This window comes from Tachysurus vachellii, chromosome 14 (genome assembly GCF_030014155.1).
Source record: "Tachysurus vachellii isolate PV-2020 chromosome 14, HZAU_Pvac_v1, whole genome shotgun sequence".
Taxonomy (NCBI): domain Eukaryota; kingdom Metazoa; phylum Chordata; class Actinopteri; order Siluriformes; family Bagridae; genus Tachysurus; species Tachysurus vachellii.
Window position 1 is genome coordinate 2,068,472 of NC_083473.1, and position 15,713 is coordinate 2,084,184.

Consider the following 15,713-nt stretch of genomic DNA (forward strand, 5'->3'; position numbering starts at 1 on the left):
CTCCAAATCTGTCTCTTCTTCAATATCTGAACTCAACTGTTCATCACCCTTAAGTCTATATCTTCCATTCACTATGTTATATGTTGTGTTATAACTTAAAAATTACCTGCCCAGTAGAGGTCAATAGTGGTGTGTGTATGTGTTGTGATGCACTGATGAGGAAGTAGACGAGTTGTATGTTGGAAGCAGCACGAAGCTGTGCGTGTCTGTGACGTTGCTAATACGAGGAATTAAAGCTTAAAAACGGAATGACGTTTCTGTTCTTGTATATAAAATACAACACATTAATTCTCCTTTCTCATTTTACTCTATCCATACAACCCTTTGTGTGTACAGTGATGCCTCAAGATACGAGTGCTTTGACATACGAATTTTTTGAGATACGAGCTGTGATTCGACCAAATTTTTGCCTTGATATACGAACAAATTTTTGAGATACGAGCATCCGAGCCACCGCCGCCGCCGAAACAAAGATCCCCAACAACCACGTGTGCTCTGTTTCCCCCGCCTCAGCTTCCCGCGTTTCACTCGGTTAAAGCCGCCTTTCCACCGCACACGACAAACGATGGCCGATAAACAGGAAGTCATTCATTTCCTATGGAGAGTCACAAAGGCGCTGCGTGAGGTGCCGACCATCTACGGATCCGTAATTTTCGGATCCGTTTTAAGCGTTGGATCCGTTAAAAAATTTGAACTTGTGCGACTACACCGCATCTGATATGCCGACCGGACAGGTTTGTATTAAAATGACCGGCAGATGTTAGTGAGGAAAGAGTGACAAAAAAGGCAAAAACAAGTGAAGAGAAAAGCGATGAAGAAAATTAAGCAAAATGAATGTAAAGAAAACAGAAATTGTAGCAATTAAGTTCAGTTAAGAGAATTTCAGTTAAGTTCGTTAATTTTAGAGAAGTTTAATTAAGTTCAAGTGTAAAGTAGCATTAAGAGTGTACAGTAGCGAGTAAGTGAACGAAAGTGAAAGTGTAATTCCTCCTAACTCCTCCACCTGTTTACTCCTCCCTCAACCTCCGTGCGCATCTTCTGTAAAGTAAAACCAGTTTATTTTTTTAACATTCTCTTTTATTACTGTATGTTTTTATACAATATTTGTCATTTATAAATACAGTACTGTACATTTATCATATTCAAAACACATAAACAAAACAACTGGAGTGGAATTTTGCAAGCTGGAACGGATTAATGGGATTTCAATTCATTTAAACGGGGAAAATTGCTTTGAGACACGAGCAAATTAAGATACGAGCAAAGTCACGGTACGCATTAAACTCGTATCTCGAGGTATTACTGTACAATGTTCTAATGTTCTAAATGTGTCGTGCAGTGTTGTAATGTAATGGAGTACAAATACGAAATACAAAAACTTCTGTACGTTACTGTACTTAAGTAGGAATTTCATGCATCTATACTTTACTTCGCTTTTTGTGTTAACAGGAAGACTCAATATCCTCCTCGTCATGCTGTCAAACCATTTTATATTAAGAAGTGACTCTTTTTGATTTTGAATCTTCTTATTAAAACTTATGCTCAGCTTTGGGCCTTAACATTGTGTGCACATGTGTCCTTTCTGCATTCCTGTGTGTGTGTTGGTTTCTGTGTGTCTTAAGCTTTAGGGGTGGTTAATTATTCTCTACCTTCTATGGCCTATGTCTAGGACCTGCTCGCGTCTAATGGCCTGTGCACAATATAACATTTGACTCTTAATGGATGCTTCTTCTCCCCCTCTCACCTGTCCCCTAGTCCGTGGTGTATTTAGCATTACTTCATTAAAAAATTCCCACAGCGCGTGCGTGTATGTGTGTGCATGTATGTGTGTGCATGTGTGTGTGCGTGTATGTGTGTGTGTGTGCGAGTGTGTGTGTGCATGTCTGTGTGCATGCATGTGTATGTGCATGTTGTGTGCGTGATGTGAGTGTGTGTATATGTGTGTGTGCATGTGTGTGTGATGTGTGAGTGTGTTTATATTTGTGTGTGTGCATGTGTGTGTGCGCATGTGTGTGTGTGCATGTGTGTGTGATGTGTGAGTGTGTGTATATGTGTGTGTGTGCATGTGTGTTGTGTGTGATGTGTGAGTGTGTTTATATTTGTGTGTGTGCATGTGTGTGTGCGTGCATGTGTGTGTGCATGTGTGTGTGTGCATGTGTGTGTGCATGTGTGTGTGATGTGTGAGTGTGTGTATATGTGTTGTGTGTGTGATGTGTGTATATATGTGTGTGCGTGCACGTGTGTTTGTGTGTGTGTGTGTGCGTGTTGTGTGTGTGATGTGTGAATGTGTGTATGTGTGTGTGCATGTGTGTGTGTGCATATGTGTGTGCGTGCATGTGTGTGTGTTTGTGTGTGCATGTGTGTGCGTGCATGTGTGTGTGTGATGTGTGAGTGTGTGTATGTGTGTGTGCCTCTGTGTGCGTGCATGTGTGTGTGTTTGTGTGTGAGTGTGTGCATGTTGTGTGTGATGTGTGAGTGTGTGTATATGTGTGTGTGCAAATGTGTGTGCATGCATGTGTGTGTGTGTTTGTGTGTGCGTGTTGTGTGTGATGTGTGAGTGTGTGTATATACTGTATGTGTGTGTGTGCATCTGTGTGTGTACATATGTGTGCGTGTGTGTGTGTGCATGTGTGTGTGTGTTTGTGTGTGCGTGTGTGTGCATGTGTGTGTGTGTGTGCATCTGTGTGTGTGTACATATGTGTGTGTGCGTGTGTGTGCATGAGTGTGTGTGTGTGTGCATGTGTTCTAGTCACAGATATTTAAATATAAAAAATTGCTTCTACTTAAACCTAATACTTCCTGAAACTTGCACATTCTGCTCTTCCTGACCCTCAAGAGACGTGTGTGTGTGTGAGCGTGTGTGTGTGTATCTTTGTGTGTGTGTGTGTGTGTGTGTGTGAGTGTGTGTGTGTATGTGTGTATGTTTGTGTGTGCGTGTGTGTATGTTTGTGTGTGTGTGTGAGTGAGTGTGTGTATGTGTGTATGTTTGTGTGTGTGTGTGTGTATGTTTGTGTGTGTGTGAGTGAGTGTGTGTATGTGTGTGCATGTATGTGTATGTTTGTGTGTGCGTGTGTATGTTTGTGTGTGCGTGTGTGTGCATGTATGTGTATGTGTGTGTGAGTGTGAGTGTGTGTGTGTGTGTGAGTGTGTGTGTGTTTCTACCTTTTCCCTACATGTGTGTCCCTCTGGGGCCTCTGCATACTAATAGACTTAACACATTTCTCCTTACTGCCTTAGTAACAAAAGTCTGGCTAAAGACACCAGCCTTCTGAACAGCAGAAGAATCAGTAAGTAGACAATAACTGTCCAAATCTTTAGTGTAAAGAGTAAAGATTTCAGTGATGTGGGACATTTTTGATAAAAAATATGAAGTAAAGTAAAAGTGAAGGAGAGACGTAGGTATGAGGTTGTTAAACATTTTAAGGTATAGCCAGATGTTTGTTACTCTACACAAACTCCTTCCTTCTCATCCTCATCCACAGGTACACAAGCTACTCGAGCTCCGTGGTGTGTTAACAAAAGCACTCAACATCCTGAGCAATGCACTTTAAACTTTATTATATACAGAAGAAATGATTAGGAAACATTTTCTTTATTAAAGTTGCTGCTCAGTATTGAGCCTTATTTCTCTGTGTGTGTGTGTATGTATGTATGTGTGTGTGTATGTGTGTGTTTTGGGGCAACTCCATACTGATAACTTACACATCTTATTAATGTTGTGTGTGAGTGTGTGTGTGTGTGTGTGTGTATGTGTGTGTATGTGTGTGTATGTGTGTGTATGTGTGTGTGAGTGTGTGTGTGTGTGTATATGTGTGTGAGAGTGTGTGTGTGTGAGTGTGTGTGAGTGTGTAAATTTGTGTGTGCGTGCATGTGTGACTGTGTGTTAGTGTATGTGTGATTGTATGTGTATGTATGTGTATGTGTATGTGTATGTATGTGTGTGTGTGTGTGTGTGTGTGTGTGTGTGTGTGTGTGTGTGTGTGTGTGTGTGTGTGTGTGTTTTGGGGCAACTCCATACTGATAACTTACATATCTTATTAATGTTGTACTACTTCATACCCTAACCATCTCATTCACCTTATCTAACTTCATGGTTTATTATCAAAAACCTCCCCCACAGAGAAAACCTCCAACACAGAGAAAACCTCCAACACAGAGAAAACCTCCAACACAGAGAAAACCTCCAACACAGAGAAAACCTCCAACACAGAGAAAACCTCCAACACAGAGAAAACCTCCCACACAGAGAAAACCTCCAACACAGAGAAAACCTCCAACACAAACAGATCAAAAGCTTTACACTTCATAATCTTATACAGTTTGGTGTCAAGTTCATGTGAAACAACACAAACAGTGACAGAACCAAACAGGAACCAGCATCTCACCCACAGACCTTCTAGAGAAGGTCTAGAAGTTTCTAGAGAACAAATCACTAATGTTAGAGTCCCGTTACACCTCAATGCAGCTGAATAATAGAGTTTCTAATACACATATACACATATAAAATATTGAACAGCTCAGTCCTATAGTTTAATGTATAAAACAGAAGATGTATTAATAGTAATGGTACTTGTATTGGTCTTTAATTTACTGTGATGATTCATGTGTGTATTCATTGGCATGAAGTTTTCAGTAAGAGAGAAATGTGTTAATTTAACATGAAGAAAGAGAATAAAGAAGGACGTAACTCTGACGTAAGTAAGAACATGATAACACTAAGAAATCACTTTTGAATGAAACACTTGAAATCACATTGAGTGTAATTTTGCACATGAATTTTTAGTGCAGTGTTTATTACGCTGGTGTTGGACCTCTGTGGACACATCACTGAATCTCAGACAGTATCTTCAGCAATAAGACCACAGACAACATGAAGCATCAGTGCTGATGCAATAAAGTGTCCAGTTCCCTGTCAGATCCAACACGTGATACAAAACCCCTCCTTCTTTTATTTTTCACCCCTTATCTGTAAACGAAGATAACTTTTAACTGGTTTGGTTTCTGTTTTAATAAAACCATCCTTCTTCTCTAATAGTTTCTGACTTTTTTAAATAATCATATAATATTTCTCAGTCTTTTTTCCCCTCTTTTCTAAATATAAAAACTGTTTCCTCTTAAACATTACACTTAGTTACTTTTAATATGAGTAAACTTGGCTTTTCCTCACTCCAAGTTCTCACACTGAGTTTCATTTCCACGCTCATGCAGAACATCCAGAATAGCGATCAGACTTGAATAGCGATCAGAGTTGTGTACAGACAGCGATCTGTACACAACATTCACATATTTTACACAACATCCACACCTGCACATCTGTACACAACATTCACAACTGCACATCTGTACACAACATCCACACCTGCACATCTGTACACAACATCCACAACTGTACACATCATCCACAACTGCACATCTGTACACAACATTCACACCTGCACATCTGTACACAACATTCACACATTCACATCTGTACACAACATTCACACCTGCACATCTGTACACAACATTCACACATTCACATCTGTACACAACATCCACAACTGCACATCTGTACACAACATTCACACATTCACATCTGTACACAACATTCACACCTGCACATCTGTACACAACATTCACATCTGTACAGTCACGTTAATAAATAAAACAAAGTATGACTTACTTACAAATTCCGTTTTCTAGTGCAGTCCAGGTTTAATCAAGCTCGTAAAACACACACACACAAATACACACACACACACACACACACACACACACACACACACACACACACACACACACACACACTAGTCAGTTATGTATCTTGTCCTTTAAACAACAACAGCAGCTCTCAGCCAGCTCGCGCGGTCCTCGCTGTAGCCCCGCCCTCGACATGACGTCACAACCAATCAGAACGCTTTTTGGAGAACTTTATATACATTTGAATATTTATCATTTGTATACAGATTAAACTTTAATTAAAGTTTATTTTTCTAACGGTCATTAAACCACATTAAATATATTTCATTTATCTTTTTATTTTGAACATATAGCGATAAACAAAAGATAATATAATATATAATGGGATGTGGTAGTGTGGGAACTTAGAGCCCGTCTCCAAGTCGGCACATATCAGGGTGAATTATACTGATATACTTTATAATGCTTTTATGCTATATAATTGTTACTTAAACTTAATTTACTGATAGCACTAACATTAATACGAATTAAAACAATGGGAAAACTCCTCAGACCTGGATGAGAATGAGCAAACTTCTTTTATTGTGGTCACTCAGCCAACAATTCTCTAAGAGAAATTGCCAATTTGAAAGTAACAAAAGAAATCCCAAAAAACCCAAAAAGAAAAAGCATCTTCATGAAGAGCATCGGCATGCAAAAAACAAAAACCCTCCGGACGGACCTGCAGAGTTACAGGATTTTTTACGCATACACCTTTGGCCCCAAAAATTCTCCTCTATATATACGCTTCCACGCGCCTCCTTATCGGTCCCCCCCCTCTCAGACCGGTTTTCATATCACCTTTTCATTATGTCATCTTATTTACCGGAATCATCTCATATGTTTTTGTAACGTCCTGTTCCTTGCAGTCCCCTTGTTTTTCCTTCACCTTTTGCCCATATGCCCATTTATGGATTTTCCTCCCCTTAGTTCCCCGGGACCCAGGCCCGGGAGCCCAGGCCTGTGACCCTGGGTCTTCTTCATTCGCCATAACAATTATGTCTAAACATTTGTTATTAAAAAGTGTGCTCAAAAAAGAGCTTCACTCCCTGGTCAAAGTTACATTTGCCTCTCAGTTTTTCCGTGCCAGACGTCCGGAAGATTTAATCCTTCATTCAACTACAATGGGTAAGTTTCTCCTTTGCTATTTTCTACTACACATGATTTTTAATAATTATAAGTCACTCTATGAGTCTGATTTATGTCAAAAGTTATTATGTTAAAAGAAAGCTCTTATCTAAATTATTTCTCATACAAGAAAGCTCTTATCTATTTGTCATCTTATATTGTCACTATTGCTAAACTCCTGCTAAACTCTTACTGCTATACTGTTGTCATTATTATTAAGCTATTGCTACTATAATGTTACTTGTGTACAAAAACAATGGAGTTCTTTGCTGACTCCTCTAATCTGTTAACTGCTTGAATTTTGATATGATCTCATACTATGATCTCATGCTATGCTCTCAGCCTGTCCTTGGTCAGGCTGGGCTTGTTTACACTTATCTCAAGCTCCCGTTCCTCTATCTCCTCTAACTCCTCTTATCTCCCTTCAGACCCTTCGCATCAGCCAGCTCATCCTGGTTGCCCCATCATGTCCTCACCTCACCATCCTCGTCCGTCTCCCTACCCAAGGCCAATGGCCGCTGATGTCATGGAAAGCTATCGCCGCTTCCAGCTACTTCATATTACCCATGAGCCCGTTATGTGTCTGGAACAGCTCTGTTCTCCTGACCTCCCCGAGCATCCTCATCTGCTGTTCCATATTGTGAGAGGGCCTCTTACTAGCACGTCCTCGACTCAAACCCCTCTGCCTAACCTCGTGGATCAGAGAACCCAAACTGATGGCTGTCCTCATGTTGAGCTTTGCAACCCTGAGCTCGGGACTCCCGCTTCTCCTCCTCCTCCAGTGCCTCATGCCTATATCCGTCCTCTCAGTCCTGCCTTGGCATCTCCTCCCTCTGATTCCGGCCCTGGAACCCCAGATTACATTCCTTCTTCTCCCTCTGATTATGGCCCTGGATCCCCAGACTATTCCCCTACTTCGCCCTCCGATTACTGAGAATGTTTATAATAACCAATAAACCTATAACCATTCCCTCTGACTCCAATGTGGTTCTTATATATATATATATATATATATCATATATATATATATATATATATATATATATATATATATATATTATCTTCAATTAATCATTACACCACGTCTTAATAATAATAATAATTATATATATATGTAATAATAATAATTATAATAATATTATAATGTAATGTGTATTCTCCTAAGGTTCAAGGATTTTTCACAACATCTTCCCCCCTCTGAGACTGCAAAGTCTCATCAAAACCCAAGTACCTAACCACGACGACCCTAACACAAACGAAAACAGAACATACATAAAACTAAAACAAAAACATACATAAAACACACAACATCTCTCCCCCCAACAAAAACAACATGCACAGTAGACCACAACACACACGTGCCCTTCTCAAAAAGGTGAGCCAGGAGTGAGCGAAAAACCCTCTGGATGCCCACTAGAGGGAAAATTCTCACTCTGCCCGGCAAATATAGCGCGACAGTGAAATCAGTGTCACCAGGGTCACCGAAACATACAGCATAAACACATGAAAATCAAACAGTTCTCCCATGGCATAGGAGTCCTCCTCATGACCACCACCAATAATGATTGCGATGCATGGTTCGAATCCACCGTGGCAAAGGGGCCCAAATCTGACGGCCTGCGCGTAGGGAACCCCAAATGTTTCTGTTGCGATAAGTGTGATAGTCTCGAGTTACAGGAACAACCGCATCCGAATCACCTCCTGTCCATGAGTGCATGAACATGGGTGGTTCTTGCATATCCTGTAGTCCTTGTTGCACATCTTTGGTATGAGACGTCCAAAGTTTATACCCACAAAAGAATAGAGTACAGTACTGTCGCATGGCGGCTTGCCGTATATGGCGAGAAATAATATACGCATGTTTACGTCCATGTCCATACGTTGAGGCCACACAAAAGGAACGATGTATCTCATATGTGTGCACCTGCAAAAGCAGTCCTCTGTCAAGAATATAGTCATTCTTGTAGCATGAATGAACCCACAGTCCTTCAGGGAGGACTAGATCTGCGTGTGCAAGGATAAGTGACACGGGGCGTGTGTCCTCCAGCAACGTGAACCAGGTGTCAGCCGTCGGCGGGGACGGGTATGTCAGCCAGGTACGATGCGGCGCGGCACCCAGGTCGAAGTCCCTCCAGACGAAGTCAGACTGGTCCACCTCGATGTCCAGTTGGATGCATGTGTAGCAGTAGCCAGGAGCGTCATCGAGGCGACAAGCGACACCCCGCGGGCTTGCCTCCAACCGTGCACAGGTGAGGGGTCGCTGGACTCGTCGCCGGCCTCTCCGTGGGCGCGACATGGCCTGCACACAATGCTCTACAAACAACACAGAAACAAGCATAGAGACGACAAAACGAATAGACACAAATACCAACACCCATTACTCAAGAATATGTACAAAAAGTCTATGTATAGTCGGCCTGGATTCAGTCACAATTATGGCCACCACCAGTAATGGTTGTAGTGCCTTGCGTATATCCAACGTGGCAATGGTGCCTTAATTCGCCGTTTGTTTTCCAGTGAGAACCAGACATGGGGAAAAGTCCGAGCGAAATATGTACCAGGCAAAATAGCGACTACTTCTGAGTCCCTGCCTTGCTGCAGGCTTCGGAATACCCACTCGGGTGAGGTTGGCAGACTGACCAGGGCTGTAACTAGTCCCTTAGTGTATGTGGTCCACAGCTGGTAGCCACAAAAGAAAAGTGAGTAGTACTGTCGGGTGGAGCTCTGTTGAATGTTCCGCGAAATAAGATAGGCATGTCTTGTTTTCGGGCCATAAAAGGACGCGACCGTAATGCAGCGTCGAAGTTCATGGGTATGTACACGCAGGACAAGTTTGTCTGTAAGCTGGTAGTCTATATCTGGCAGCCACGCAGCTACCCATGACCCCCCCTCAAGCATAATATCAGCGTGTGAAAGTATCAGTGGAATAGGGCGCGACTTTTCCAGCAGGGTGACCCATCGATACTGTGTTATGCAGGGAGGAAAAGATCGCCAGGACCGTTGTGGTTCCCTACCGAGCTTGTGGTATATCCACTCGTAAGCAGAAAGATCTACCTCCAGGGCTAACTTTCTGCACGAGAAGCAACACTCTAGGTAAGGGTTATTATTCTTTCTATAAAAGAGGTATGCCAGGCCTTCAGAGTCAGGGTCACGGTAGGCACACGTCTGATGTCGTCGCGCTCGCCGGCGCTGGGAACGCCGGAATGGGAGACACTCCATAATCTGTACACAACACGAACAAGACATACACACACAGGGGACACAAACAAACAGGGACTCACACTAATATATATATATATGTTACAGTCCTGTATATGCGCCACTAGTTCCTGTCCGAATCATTCTTGTTCTCATCCGGCAGTGAGAACGAGTCTGGGTCCAATTCCATCAACTGCGTTTGCATGTATTGTCCAAAAAGGGAGTGGATTGTTTTGTCGATTAGGGCACGTAGCAGAGGAATCCCACAGCATATGATAAAGCCAATGGCCAGCAGGACCACTAGAAAAATCATGCCAATGCGCATTAATCCTGCCATCCCGTCTCCTGAGAGCAACCATTTATACCAAGTCGGATCTGGGGCCCCTGAGTTCCGGACCACCTGGTCTCGGGCTTCTTTCATACGTTTGAGTATCGTATTTAACGGTCCTATTGGGCCTGTGTGAAGTGGGATGACGGCACAGCAGTCAGTGCCGATCAGCTCGCACACTCCCTGATCTGGTCCGCGCATTTGATCTATAGCAAAGCGGTTTTCTACGGCCATCAATGTTGTGGCATGTAACTGTTCTGTTATGAGTCCCAAGGCCGCAATTGTGTGATTAATGAAACGCTGTTGGTTATACCATATATAGTTTAGCCACCTTATGTTTCTGCGTACTTGCACATGCGGTAGCAGGATTGCCCACGCTGTCGAGGTCGCGTCGGATAAGGCTCTGTGCTCCTCTGGAACACCCACCGGCTCACCTTTCCAGTCAATGTAAATATCAGGGTCTGCTGACCAGGCAGGAAGCACGGAGGCGTTACTGGGCTGTAGGTATCGTGAGACATCACGTCTGGATCGTGAGGCACGGGTAAGTACTGGGGTCAAAAGGAGGTCTAAGAGGGAGTCATTTAAGGCCATCACTGTGAGATATCCCTCCAGCACAACTGGAGCACACAGTCCATGCCACAGCCGGGGAAGTGTCTGAAGCGCTGTGCTCTCTCCACAATACCAAAAAATGTCTGCCAGTGGCAATGTGCCAAACCTTAGACTAGGGGCGGTCATTTGTCCTGGAATGGATTTCTCACATCCATATTCTGTCGTATTACAACGTGGGAGCACATTCACTACAGGGTGATGAGCATCTAATATATCTTTGCAGGCTGCTTTAGAAAGAAATCCGACATACACTGCTCCTCTTGCCTTTATACATAATGGGAACTTCTGGTTAGGCCGTACCTGGACTGTCATATCTGTGGGGATAGGCGAGGCTACCGGCCGATACGCACAAGATATACTTATGTTGCCCATCCAGTTCGGCCCATGTGTTCTGGCTGCTGATCCCAACAGGCAAAGAGCCGGACATAAATGTGTATCATTATATGGGGATTTGTCACACTCGTCCACGCCTCTAGTAGGCATTACATAGGGGATTTGATTAGACCGGTCATGGCATATTACACAGGTGCTATCTGTCGTGACCTGACGGGCGGATTCCGTCAGCCACTGGCGATAGAGGTTTCCCTCAGTACCTTCGGCTATATTAAATTGTTTAATACTGATCATTTTGATGTACTTCTGAAGCGCCCCATATTCCCCCTGCACCTTGGAGTGACGGGTCACGCACCCGCTACTGCCTGAACCGCCACATTCAGCCCAAAAATCTATGCTCGCTTGGCGAAATTGGAAACCTGGACTCCAGGCAGGGACGTAGACACGGGCTTCATATGGTTCAAAGAATGACGTTTTCTGCAGTGTGGACGGGTAAACCGAGTACATGTGAAGACTATAATACCAGAAGGCATGGATTAATTTACACTGCACGCCCTTGTCATCACTGGCAGGTTGTCCCTTAACAATAATGCTGGTTGCTGAATCTTGGGTTACATCCCCTGGTCGCTTAATTCGAATCTCTAGGGTCAGTGTGTAGTGAGAAGATGACTGGTTTTTAGCCCACTGTATTGGGTCTGAACCTACCGCCGGAAAGGGGCCAGCGTAGTCAATGGAATACATCACAAAATACAACGTGCCATTTAGTACTTTCTTTTGCTGGCTAGCATGGGCAAATAATCCTAAAGCACACTTTATGTGATTTTGAATAGCCGTTTTTGCTGATGTTTTGTCAACTCCCACTATTATGGGATAGGAGCTTTTCCCCTGAAAAACTGTGCGTCCTCCTATAGTGGCAGAACCTGTGCCTGTACTATGTCTGAGCCGTGAGCCTGATTTGGGAGTATTAACGGACATTGAGTCATTATGCGTGGAGCCTGGTTGTGAGATATGGGCATAACTTTTTACTGTAAGAACTCCTACTATGATTGTCAGATTTAAAATTACCCCTACCACACATGCCATATAAAATATTCGTACAGTTAATCTATCCTTATTTTGTTTATCAGTTCCATCGGGTTCATCTAATGGTTTATCATCAGAGCCCCTCTTCTGGGGTGCGGCTAGCTGCACCATGATTTACAGACGTTTAGCTATAATTTTAAATAAACGTTACAAGGAGTCGAGTACCCCAAAGTCTACAGTTTTGAACTAACCAGGTAGTGGACCTGGTTGATCCGTGCTTGGACCCGTTGCTGATTCTAAGGTGTATCGTCTAGCGTGGTTAGTGAGATCTGTGAAACATCTAGTTCCTCCACTGAGCCTGTGTGAACACTCGGGCTAACATCAACAATGTCATCTACAGGGGCTAGGATGTCTCGACATTCCTTGGCAGGTTTGACAATAACCGGTCCTTGCTGTGTGCGCGCTCTAGCTCTGGCTCGTGTTCCAGCGGCCGGGCCTGTTACTAAGTCTGGACCATAGGGATCATTATCATCCTTGTCGTCAGAATACGGAGTCGTGTATTGTTTTACTTTCGGCAATGTCTCCCAGTCCTTTCCTTTCCTTTCTGCGGCGGGTGACTGCCCCGCCAACTGCTGTCCTTCCTTAGACGTGGAGGGTTGTTCCTTGGTTCCTTGTTCCAAGGCAAGTGGCTGCTTGTGTACCCCTGCCTTTGAGGTTGAGGGCTCTTCCCCAGTGTCTACTGCAGCTGCCGCACGATAACAGTGGTTAAGGTGATACCAGTATTCCTTACCTTCGATCTTGACTGCAGTGGGGGTAGCTAACACCACTTTAAAAGGTCCTTCTCTTCTTGGTTGTCTCCAATGTTTCCTCTTGAACGTTCTGATGTACACGTAATCACCTGGTTCTACCTGGTTACGTGGTTCCTTTTCCTCTACTGCTGTGCCATGTGTGGCCGGGCCCACCTGAGAACACAAGAGTCTGTGGATATGGGTTAAATGCTTCACATAGCTTGACATTTCGCCTTCCATCTGTTCAAGCGATGGGCCCTTATGGGGTCCTCGTATAAAAGCCACGGGCATTGGCCTGCCTGTCACCATTTCATGAGGTGTCAAGTGCGTTGTACGATTCGTCTGTGAACGCATTTTCATCAGAGCCAAAGGCAAAGCCTGTACCCAATTCAGACTGGTACTAGCGCATATTTTTGCAATTTTCTCCTTCAACACGCCGTTGGCTCTTTCTACTCTTCCTTGTGAACTTGGGTGGTAGACACATCCCATCTTATGGTTAATGCACAATGCTTGCGCAAGGGACTCAATTACTTTATTTACAAAATGAGGTCCATTATCTGAACTCAACTGATCTGGAATACCAAACCTCGGGATTACTTCCCTACACAAGAATTTTGCCACTGTTTTGGCATCATTCCTGGCACTGGCCACTGCTTCAACCCATCTACTGAACATGTCAATCACTACCAACATGTAACGCTTCCCTTCTGCTTTTTCTGCCATATCCACAAAATCCATCATTAAGTGTCGAAACGGCCCTCGAGGTTCTGGAATGTGTCCTATTGGGGCTGTGAAATGCTTCCTGACATTTCTTTTAGCACATAACTCACATGTTCTCAGTGTTTTTTCAACGAAACTGGCTAGATACGGAGACCACCAATTTTTCCGGATAATGTCTATTATCACCCTCTTGTTGCAGTGGTCTATCCCGTGGGCTTCCTTTATCAACATTGGTAATAGGGCTGTGGGTGCTACCCACAACCCCTCTCCGCCTCTCCATACTCCTGACTCTTTGTCCTGAAAAGCACCTCGCTTTTTCCACTGTTCTACTTCTTCCGGATTGGCTGTGTTTTGTGCATCCCTGACATCTTCTATCGACATCTCTCCTGGACCTGCATCTGGCTCTTCTCCCTGCATAACTGCCATTATGCATCTATCCCCTAATGCTGCCTTTTTGTCTGCTTCATCTGCTGCAGCGTTTCCTTTAGTTATTGTTGTTCCATCTGTTTTGTGAGCTTTACACTTCACAATAGATAATTTCTCAGGTAGCTGTATAGCTGTTAACAGTTCAAATATGGCTGGTCCATGGGTTATAGCAGAACCATCAGCCCTCTGGTAACCTCTTTGTGCCCAGATTGGTCCAAAAACATGACATACCCCATATGCATAAGCTGAGTCAGTGTAAATTGTACACGCTTCTCCTGCTCCTAGCTTACACGCTGCTGTCAATGCTTTTATCTCTGCCAATTGAGCTGAACATGGTTGTGGGACAGTCCCCTCGCTAATTGTTTGATATACATTCTCAATAAGGTCGTATTCGATCACTGCATAACCTGCTTTGTTTCCCTCGATGGTGCGATAACAGGATCCATCCACAAAGAAGATTCGTTGTGCCCCTAAAAGAGGTTGGGACTCTAAATCTGGTCGCGCTTTCAGGAACTTTTCAGATTCCTCTGTACAATTGTGTGGAGTCCCTTCACTCGGCAGCACCATTCTTTCGGCTGGGTTTACTGTGTTGCACCTTTCGATTGTCAACTCCGGTGCCGACAGTATTACATCATATCCTGTGCGCCTTGCATTGGTTATTACAAATGTTCGATTTGTCAATAATGCATGCAGTGCATGTGCTGTGTACAGGGTCACGGGGTGACCCATCGTAATTGTAGAAGCTTTTTGATATGCAAATGCTGCTGCTGATATGGCACGATAACATGGCGGTATACCCTTCTCTACATTATCTAACGCTGTGCTGAAATAAGCAATGGGCTGCTTTCCTACCCCTTGCTGTTGCTGCATTAGTACTGCCGATACAAAACCTTGTCTTTCTGACACGTATAGGTGAAATGGTTTGCTGTAATCTGGACTAGCCAGCGCTGGGGCTGAGGCTAGTATGCACTTCAACATCTTGAATGCTGCTAGTGCTTCTGGTGTCCATGTCAGCTGTGCATTGGGTTTAGCCTGATCTGTAGCTTTTATTAGGTCTCTAAGTGGTTGTACTTTTAAGGCAAAGTCACATATCCATGGTCTACTAAACCCTGCCATGCCCAGGAATGACAACATCTGGCGCACGGTTTGAGGTCGTGGTGCATCACGTATAGCTTGTACATGAGCCGGTAATATTTTTCGTGTTGTTCCTTCTAGAACTCGTCCTAAATATTCCACCCTTCTCTGGCAGAATTGTAGCTTCTCTTTACTAACCTTGTGCCCATTGTTTGCTAGGGCCTTTAGTACTGTTATTGAATCCTGTATGCATTGCTCTTTTGATTGGCTACAAATCAGTAAATCGTCAACGTACATAATCATAAGGCTTTCCAGTTGTAGATTTATCAGATCTCTGGTCAGTACTTGGTTGAATATTGATGGGCTTT

The 15,713-nt window shown here is 43.6% G+C and overlaps 1 protein-coding gene across 1 annotated transcript in view; it reads right to left on the bottom strand.

The window, feature by feature from the left end:
• Positions 1 to 5,721, bottom strand: part of LOC132857042 (uncharacterized) — a 52,516-nt gene extending 46,795 nt beyond the window's left edge. Inside the window, exon 1 of the transcript XR_009649477.1 lies at positions 5,667 to 5,721. The gene's annotated coding sequence lies outside the window, so the exon portion shown is untranslated. The remainder of the gene's footprint in view (positions 1 to 5,666) is intronic.
• Positions 5,722 to 15,713: the final 9,992 nt, after the last annotated feature.